Here is a 10,630-nt window from a genome sequence, read left to right on the forward strand (position 1 = left end):
CCCCCCCCCCCCCCCCCGTTAAAAGCGAGCTTCCACGAGGTCTCGCTCCCTCTTGCCCCCTCGCTCTCACCCCCTACCCTTGTGTGTCTTGCACACCCCATCCCTTATTGTGTTTCCCTCTCCCCATTAAAGCGCACCCACGTGGGAGCCGCGTGTCCAGTCTCTTCTTTGTGCGTGTCTCGCCTATTTTGTGTTTGTCCACACACCCACGCCGCCGTTTTTAAAGGAATAATAAAAACACTTAGGCTTAAATAGTGCTAGCTAGAGTCTGCTGTGTGTCACTAATGCTAATTGCAGTTGTAGTGATTTTGTTACCTCTGGAAAGAGCATAGCAAGCAACCTCCTTCTGGGGTAGACAAAGCGCATGGTGGACACAGCTCCGAGGTCGCCAGCCTGGACCAGACCTCATTGTGTTAGGCAGGAACGCATGTCTAAAGATCTTTCTCAACTGAGTCCAAACAAGAGGAAATGGCTGGAGTTGGTAAAGGCCTCCTGTATTCCACATGCAGCCAAGAAAGAGGACCACTTCCCTATCCAGTCTGCGAAATACACTTTTTAACCCCACATTTTCCCGACTGCCTGTCCTAGTCTGCCTATCTACACCAGATCCTTTTTCTGTTTGGTCTTCAGGGTGGGGATTGTGTTGAGGTCAGTATTTCAAAGCGTGATACAGGATGTTCCTTCAGCGTTCTGAATCCTGGCTCAGGGAAACTACTGATAAGCCAAGCCTTTGCTCTTGATTTCCCACAGAGATGAGGAAGAAAAAAAAAAGGCTCTCCAAAGTGACTCAGGAGAAATGGGTAGGGTGAGTTTTCCCAGCCTAGCAATCTCCTGCACCCCCCCCCCCACCGGCTGCACCCATAATGCACTCCCACACACCATCCCTGCCTCTCTTTTTTTTCTTCCCACTCTTTGGCTTATGCTGCTCTTTTTTGGTCTCTAACCCTAGTTATGACAGTTGATTGACGTAGCTGGCAGTTCCGCTAGTGCCTGGTTAGGCAGAACTCCTCATGGAAGGCTAGCATACAAAACAAAGAACAGACAACAGTGCAGGAAGGAAGACTGAATAAAACAGAACCAACCGGGAGAGGAGCAATATTGTTTGCTGAAAATATTTTTAAATTTTCCAAAAAGAGGGAGCAAACCTTTAAAAGATTGTTTGAATCGTCTGCCCCACCCCCTAACCATCCCTTTCTTCTCCCACAGACACACCACTGTCTGGCTTCTATCTCTCCATCTGTTTTCCTCCTCATAAGGTTCCCCCCCGCCCCTCAGTCACACACTTTTAACAGGAACTTCCTCCTCCTCGTAACCTTTGTTAGGGCCAAGCATCCCTTCAGCTTACTTACTTCCTATTCAGATTGTTGAATTGTGATGGGTACAAGTAAAATCAAGAGGAATTATTGTAGGTCTCTTTTCATTGAAAACCTTTCTACTGGTCTTATTGAAAACAACGTATTATGCTGACCCCAATACCACCATTATGCAGGGCCCAGTACCATCCCCATAACGCACTGTGAAGCTCTCTCATGTGGTACCTCTCCCTATTCTCCCACTGCTTAAAAGTCTGTTGAGTGAGCCCGTTCCCTCAGCCATTCCTCCAAGTCTCCTATCTCATTTCAAGACAACAAGCTATTGATCACTGAAGTTATCTGAATAAATTAAGTCATCTTTATTGGCACCAGTGTGCCTGGTGATGTTATCAAGGTAAAGAAACCCACATCAAATAGCAAGAAATCGGGCCTTGTTTTTTCTTCTCTGATTTTATAACAAAGGATATTATCTACACTGGTTAGGGTAAAAGTTTCTGTCTTCATAAGAGGCAGAATTTGGCTTTATTTCTCTGTCTCTTTTGTTCCTGGTAATTCAGAGTACTCTTGAATCTCCCTTTTCTTGTACTGATATGTCAAACTATAAACTAATGCTTTTATGGAGACCATTTTTATGTACTTGATTTTCTAGGTTTTTAGCAAGCACACCTGCTTTTTGAAGAGCTTTTTTTAATTTCACAGATAATTCTAATATTATTTTAATAGTGTTATGGTCTGAATCTGAATCCCATTCTCTCTACTCCCGATCTTTGTTAGGGAAGTGTTATTTACCGAAGCTGTGGAATGGTTAAGGGCTGAGCCTACATGGTAGAAGCAGGTCCTTGAAGTTTATATCAGCCTGAATCTTTCCACTGTGCTAACTGGGCACCATGATGAAAATAGTCCCCGCTACATGCCCTTACCACCATGAACTGAACTCTCCTGCCATGCCTTCTGCTTGCATCAAACATACCGAGAGAGAGGTCTTAGGTCTCAAAACTGAGGAAACCAATGTTAAACTGAAGAGAAATGAACAGATACCTCACTGTAGAAGATATATGTGAAAAAATACCACACAAAAAGATGCTGTGTGTTATTAGTCATTGTACAAATGCAAATCAGAACTCTTGAGGTAGTAAAACTGATAGTATTTGCCGTGGCAATCCTACCACACACGAAATGGGACTTGAAGTCATCTGCACAACTGGTGGGAATGCAAAACGTCACAAATTTGGAAAGCAACTTGACACTTTCTAAAATACACACTTTCTTTAAGGTTTATCCATTCCATTTCTTGGTTTCACCCAAGAGACATGAAACGATATGCCCACACCATGCCTTAGTAGTGAATGTTCGTGGCAGCTCTACTTGCAACCTGCTTACACTCCTAGTTAGGAACACTCACATATCCTTGCACAGGTGAATGGATAAACTAATTGAGATATCTAAACAGCAGAATATTATGTAGTCTATAAGAATGACAAGGGTTTGGAACCCTTGAACTTCTCTTGAAGTGAACAAAACTTTCAGCTGTATCTCTGAAATTTTCCACTTGCCTGGGCTTTGTGGAGACTCTCAACATCTAGTTTTATTTCAAGGGTTATCTACAGACTTTAATTCTTTTTGCTGCAAATGTTCTTTTGTCTACTGTTGTACAGACTTGGGAAATTCCCACTCTTAGGTTTAGGATGGGAAGTAGACTGATAAAAATCAATAAATTGCATGCAGCAATACCTTGTATCGGCTATGAAAATTAGCAGCATTGAAGTAGTACCCGAAGCTCTGGCAATAGATGGTGAACTCAAGCAGAGAACATAGAAGTAGAAGAAACAGGACTAGAAATTATTCTAAGATTTTTGGTGCAGAACCAACATAAGCCACAAATGGATTAAGTATGAGAAACAAGAGAGTTTGCAATAGGAGGAAAGCTGAGGGTAAAAATGAAATTGAAGAAGAGTTTGGCATCCTATAGTGATGCTACCTGATTTATGGGAAGAGAAGGGAACAATAAAAAAAGAGGACATAGATTTCCAACTGTGTGCTTGGTAAAACAAGAAACAGTGCTTTTAGTTATAAAGAGAAAGCTTCAGAAAGAAAGAATATTGACATGGTGAGGACAGTCACTTAAAAGGAATCCCATACTAGCTTAGCTGTAAGACTTCCTACAGCAACATGGTGATTCTGCATCACCAGAATTCTTCTGTGGAACACTTCTAAAATTTCCACCATGCTTTGCTAGAAGTTCATCCATGCACTGGGTAAGCAGAGATATTAAACTCCATCCTGTCTTTCCCATGGAATACTAATAGTTTAGTGAAGCGTCTAGGCAAATAAACCTCCTTAATTATTAATTACATTCACCATCTTGAGTTTTTTGTGTTAGCATTGAGCACTCAATTATAAATTAGTTGATAAAATTTAATCCTGTAAGGAATCTTAGCCAAATGTTTGTTCTATTTTCTATGTGATTTAATTGGGTCATAAAACCATAAGGCAAGGGAGATGGCACAGTGGATAAAGTGATTGTGGTGGCAGCAGTGTGTATCTGAGTTCATAACCCCAGTGCCCACATAAAAACGAGGGCATACTACTATGACCATAGTTTTGAGGGGGTGACAGCAGAGATAGATCCAGAAAGCCTGCTTGCCAGGCAGCCTATCCAAAATGTTGAGCAACGGTGATGACACCACCACAAAAAGGTAAGCTGGAGCGGGGTAGAAGAGAGCCAACATCTCCCTCAGCCTCCACAGGGGTGAGCATTGGTGAGCAATCCTCCCAACAGATACTCTAAGAATAAACAGCTTGACTAAGCCACAGCTCATTAGTAGAAGACTCCCTGTTAAGATGCAGAAGTGTCTAGACTTCCTGCTTTCCATTTACTTGAACAACAAATCAGTTAAATAAAAACATATTTACATTGTTTTTAAATAACCCTTAGGTTAAAAAAATAAATCTATATGATCAATACCAACAAGAATAGCAGATGTGAAGCTGAAACCATTCTACTACCAACATCTAGAAATAACGGGAAAACACATCAAAGGTTCATTTACCACATAATCTGAATTCGAAGGACAATAAGTCAAAACCCCAGACAGAAACAGGGAAACTCAATGCTCAGATCATAAGCATGGGAGCTGACTCACAGCAGCCTTGGGATGGGATTCTCAAACCCGGCATTAGCCATGGGCATAGAACTGCAAACCACACTTTTGTAGTTGTGATGCTAGGACTTAGAACTGAAACTGAACTTAAAGTCAGACTCTCCAAAGCCACAGTCTCAGAGAAAAGAAGAAGAGGGAGAAAATAGTCCACCACTCAAGGGATATGAAGAAGAAGCTTGCCCATTATCTCCAGGGAGAAAGTGCTTAATGAAACCTCATGCCAGAAACATGCACAGATCCAATACCAGTCTGAAGTCCCATGGCCTTCATAGTCAGAATTTCCTTCAAAGGAGAAAGGAAGTTTTTAAGTTGTGCTTGAACCACACAGTCTTAGAAAAAGCAAATTACTATATATGTTAACTCCAGTAGTTTGGAATGTACATACACACCACCACCACTGCTACCTCCTCTATCACCACCACCACCACCACCACCACCACCACCACCACCACCACCACCACCGCTACCTCCTCTATCACCACCACCACTCCCACCACCATGGAAGACAAAATCGCAGCGAAATCTTATAAACTATGAGAGCAAGCAACACAACTTGCTAGTGTATCGATCACTCTCCTAGTATGCCTTAGGCCCCAGCTTTTACCTTTTATGTTCGCTGTCACCTCTCAAAGGTGGGTATCTGTGCCTTTGCCTGAGGGCTTCCTCTGAAGCAGCAGCAGAAGCTTTGCCTAGAGCAGGCTCCCCAGCTCCACAGTTATGGCAGTAACTCCTCCTGACAACCCTCAGCCAAGAACCTGTACATCCTAGGGCTCTCCCTCCCTCCCAGGGCGGGGGATTGGGTGATGAGTCTGAAGCACGCCTCCTACACTGTTAGCCATGCTTCCTTTGCCTCCCAAATAACACACATGTATGAATCTTCTTAAGGTTGATCTGAGGACAGTAGCATTAAGAACACAATAGACAGCAGTGGGTTCTCACTGCAAGACAAGTCTAAAGTGTTGGAGAGAGAACAAGAAACTCGAGTAAACAGTAGTCAACAGAAGAAGCGCATCCAGAATAGAAATGAAGGAAGGTTGTAGAATAAAATCTCCAGTCACTGAGCCCCCAAGAAATGATATGAATGAAAGATTGGACATAGGCAAGAACCAATTCATGAACAAAAGCATACATCTTGGGAAATTATCAAGAACAGCAAGAAGACTAAAAAGAGGAGAGGGGAAATGGTCAGAGTAGTCTATGCAAATGTATGAAAATATCTAACTGGCGACTGTGCATGTGTACACAAAAAGAATTAATATTATAAATTCATTTTTATTAAAAGTCATGGAAACATGAAAAGGAAGATGAAAGTTAGGGTAAAGGATCCGAGAAGGCAAAGGCACTGGTAAAGATTATGTAAAGGAAGAGCAAAAATGGAAATATTCCAAAACGGAAACAGCGTGAAGTATTCCAGGGTTACAGAGAAAAATCTCACTTCAAGAAACCTAAGACCTGAGCAACATAGATAAAAATAAATTTAGATTAATATACATTCCATGTAAAGTTGAAATGAAACTCTGAAAAGCGACTCAACAAAGCAGAATGCCTACATGGTACCCTCCAGTGCAAGCTCTGTCGATGCCTCTGCAAACAAACAAGAGAAAGAAAATAATGTGTCTGAAATATTAGCAGAAAAAAAAATGCCAACTGTGAATTCTAAGCCCACCCGATCTATTGCTGGTGAGTAAAGTCATAACACAACTGATCTTCAGATGAATATAACCCGAGAGTCTGGCACTCCTCATTCCTTACAGGGGACACCAAAGTTAGCTTTTCAAAGAGAAGACATGAAAAGGGAGGAGAAAGGACAGGGAACAGCAATGATTACGGGGATAAATATTTCAGGAAACTTCAAGCAAACATTTGACTGTAACTACTAAGAAAGCTGGAAAGTGTTCCTTTGAAACTAGTAAAAGAAAGAAAAGTATAATTAAGAATAACTTTCCCAATCTAATATATAAAGCAAGGACAAAGAAATAGTATTATCAATGAAAACAAAAAACAAATACCACAGAAGCTGATATATATATACATATNATACACCAGTGATCACAATGAAAGTCCACACAACAGAGGAACTCACAGGTTGGACTTTCAAAATCTAATCACTACACTTGAAACACACTAAAACCAATAGCACATGTGGGTGACTGCAGTTCCAACTCTAACATGGCAGATTGCAAATACATTTTTATTGATTTTAAAAGGAGACCACCGGAAGGCTAAAGAATCTTATTGTGTGTATTAACCAGCTACTGTTAATAATGACGTAGCCCAAACTTTAGTAGTATAAAATACAAGATTCCTGAGTTTCAGGTCAGGCGGGAACTTCTACTGACTTTGCTCATGATCAGTTCCCTGGGCTTCCTCATGCGCCTGTTGTTGAAAACCTTCTCATGCTTATTGGTCTAGGATGGCTTTTTTTGGCGTGCTAGCCTTTGATTGGCAGAGAGGAGTTTGCCACTTGGCCACAAGGTCTCATCTTCCAGCAGGCTTGCCTGAGCTGTTACAGAATGGTGAGTGAGAAAAAACATGTGGAATGGATCTCCAGGTCTCTCCTTAAAGAGGCACCCTGTCATTTCTGTTCACTAAATTGGCCAGAACAAGTAAAAGAGCAACCTACATTTAAAGGGTGGTGGAACGAACCTCACCTTTCAAGCGGGGGGTAGGGGGGTCACAGCATCCTGCCCAAGTCCAGGAATATCCCCATAGATATTTATCAGAGCAATCGATGGAATCGAACTCTCACAGCACAGCAAATGCTAACAAATATGAAGGTAATGTTGTTCCGGTGTCTGTTAAATGGATCCTTAAGGGTAAGCGCACAGTTGAGTAGTCAGAGTCAATATGTAATATGAAAAATGAACAGGTTATCTGAATCTAAAATAGTCTGTCCTATATTTAACAAAACAATGCTAAAAATCTCTCTGAATTCATTAGAATTATTGTAAATTCACAGTTATTGTGGCATATGCTAAGCTCCACACAAGCTAAAGGAAAAGATAAAGCAACAGGGATGCTTAAGATATAAATAACAAAGCAACATTGTTACAATTATCTAGTTAACATATGTGGAGCTCTCAAAATTAAAGTATACACATTTCTTTAGAGCTACTATTGAAACATTTATAAAAACTGACTGTATTTGGCTCAAAGCATTCTTGATGAATACCATGTGATTTATATTAAGCTACCTGTATTACATCTCTAATCATATTTCATAGGTGGGAAAAATTATGAATATGTATATATACAAATACATTTCTTCAATATGAAAATATAACACCTCCCATAAAGATTCCTGAGTATAGCAGCATAAAAACACATAGATATACCATATCAAATGTAACACAGTAATTAGGAAACTATTTAGACCCAAGGGGCAATGGATGTGCTACATTTATAGGATATAGTTAAAACCATACTTAGAGAAAATGTATGCCTTTTAGAATACCAACCAGCAAGAAAAAGTGAGAAAAATAATAGTAGTTAATGTTAACTCACTATTAGGACTCTGTATAATTTCATTTAATCTAAGAACAATCCATTGAGTTAACTACTACAATCTTTATCTTGGTTCAACAGATAAGAAAATTAAATCTTGGGCCATCATTCATTTTCTCAGGCTTCCACGGTAATATTCAAACACTGCCACTCTTAGTCCGGAGCATGCGCTGGAGAATCCTAACTCTTCCTCTCTCTTTACCTTCCCCAGCTGGAAGGAGGTATCCTCCACCACATCCTCCCACACAACGTACTGTCTCACCATGGCCCAAAACAGTAGTAGCCATGGACCAAAACTTCCCTGCTTTCAGTTGATTTTCCCAGCATTTTGTCTCAGCAGTGGAAATCCTACCTAGCCTTGGAAGAATCACAGCAACATTATGAAATATATATAAATAGGGAGGCACACTCCTTTCTGAAATGATTTCATGTGACCATTTTGAGACATGTCCTTGTTCCATTTCCAGCACACATTCCCAATCACCTGCAAAATACCCATTTTGAAAACCGTCTCTGACCCTGTCTTGCTTTAGATCCCATGGAAGAGGCTTGGTATATGCATCAGCTCAAACATTTCAAATTCTAGTGTTCCATTGTGTTCCAAAGTTGTTACCAGACTTTCTTCTGCTTTTGAATTTAATATTTCCAAATTAGGCTGACAATGACAGAGAAAAGCAGGCAAATTCTCCAGATAACTATGCCTAGGAGGCTCCATATAAAATTAACATTCTTACAGACAATCAGAGCGTTGGATGGATGAAATAGTTTCTGAGAAACTGGTCAAAATAGCGGAACTTATTAGATTGAATTTTCCAGGTATTTAACTCACTGAGGTATAAAAGAATAATAATATGAAGTCCGCCAAGAGAAAGTCATCTTTATTAATCTGAAAAATCCTGTATGATTCAGGGGCTAAAGAGATGACTCAGTAGTTAAAAGCATATTTGGCTCTGGAGGAAGATTCAAGTTTAATCCTGAGCACACCTGTCAAGCTGCTCGCGACCACCTCTAACTCAAGCTTCAGAGAAACTTGCTGTCTAGCCTTCTAGAGCATCTTAACTCACACTGGTGCACCCCACTACACACACATATAAACATAATTTAAAATAAATATATCCAAAAATTATATGATCCATTTAGACAAATACTAGTAATAGGGAATATTAAAGGAAGCGATTATCCAAAGTATGGCAGAAATGCAAACCTAACAAGAGTGACTTTGACAAATTTTACTTTCAAGAAAGATTCCCACTTACATTTTCTTATAGACTTTTGGAATGGGAACAAAATACAAATGTTCTGGGCCGGTAAGAAGTAGACCAATAGTGTCTCAACCAAGGTCACTCTTCATGAATTAAAGTCTTTGTTATCATGAAATAACAAACCAACAGAGCTGTTCTCCAAACTCATGGACCAATTTACATATATTCAAGTCCAATTTCACTATTCAGGGTCTTCTCCAAGCCCTAAGTTTGATACCTGAAATCCCAGTCTATGCTTGAATAATTTGAAGCTGGAGACAAAGAAAGAAAACTAGTTATCTAAATGTAGTTTCTTCAAATATTCACTTAAAATTAATAATTTCATTTTTCTAGTAGCAGCAGTATATGTGTCCAGAGACAAAATAACACATTGTAAAAATAGATAACATTTAGTATAGAAAGCTTTTTTGAGGTCCTGATAGAAGTATATATTGAAGGGATAAAAGAGAATATTCATACATTGATTTGAATTTTTGGCAATAAATCACATCTTCAGCTATTTAATTGTGAATAACTAATCACCTCAATGCCTCCTCTTACTAAAAAAAAATAAAGTGAAAAGCTGCTACTCATAACTGGAAAATATGTCTGTATAAGTCTTGTTTTCCAGTGAAAGAATACACAGGAGAAGTAGCAATTGTGGTATAGGTTGGGTGGAAGCAGGATATTAGTTTGCCTTTCTCAGACAGGCTATCCAGGGAACTAGCCAATTTTCTCTTTGCTCTTTCTATATAAGGTAGCCTTGAGTTGAATATTGTAAGATTATGACTAGCAAAAGGCATTCAAAATGGTGAAAATCCAGGACCATCAGTCAAGAATGTGCTACAGAAAGAGAGAAATCACAGTATGAACTAGTGGGGGATAGAACACACACACACACACTCACTCACTCACTCACTCACACATACACACACACACCTTTAGTGACCTATTGTTTATGACAGAGTATTAGCAAATGCAGATGACTCCACATGAACCTTACATTAACCACCACCATGAGGTGACTAGCATGGTTCATATTTATTTTAGTTTTTTATTCTTACGAGTTTATCTTGGTGGATGAGGGGTAGGAAGTCAACCCACAACTTTTCTTAAGTGAATCCTTTCCCACATACACTTTGGGACAATTTGTATTTTAATAAATGTGGTTAGCCAACTATGGCTGATTTTCCGGAACATCTCCCACTTTTATGAGTATAAAATGTCCCTCTCCGTCTCTTCTGATTGATTTAAGTTTGAAGTCAAGTTTGTTAGAAATTAGTATGGCCACACCTGCTTGTTTCTTAGGTTCATTTGCTTGATAAGCCTTTTCCCAGCCCTTTACTCTGAGTAGATGCCTGTCTTTGTGTTTGAGGTGTGTTTCTTGTAAACAGCAGAATGTTGGATCCTG

The 10,630-nt window shown here is 39.8% G+C and overlaps 1 long non-coding RNA gene across 2 annotated transcripts in view; it reads right to left on the bottom strand.

Annotated features, from left to right (window-relative positions):
- LOC126496833 (uncharacterized) overlaps positions 1-5,171 on the bottom strand; it is a 186,524-nt gene extending 181,353 nt beyond the window's left edge. For both annotated transcript variants that reach the window (XR_007590448.1, XR_007590449.1), the window contains exon 1: positions 5,079-5,171. This is a non-coding gene — a long non-coding RNA (uncharacterized lncRNA). The remainder of the gene's footprint in view (positions 1-5,078) is intronic.
- Positions 5,172-10,630: the final 5,459 nt, after the last annotated feature.

This window comes from Alexandromys fortis, unplaced genomic scaffold, assembly GCF_014885135.2.
Source record: "Alexandromys fortis isolate MF-2015 unplaced genomic scaffold, M_Fortis_MF-2015_v1.1 scaffold_6, whole genome shotgun sequence".
NCBI classification, from domain to species: Eukaryota; Metazoa; Chordata; class Mammalia; order Rodentia; family Cricetidae; genus Alexandromys; species Alexandromys fortis.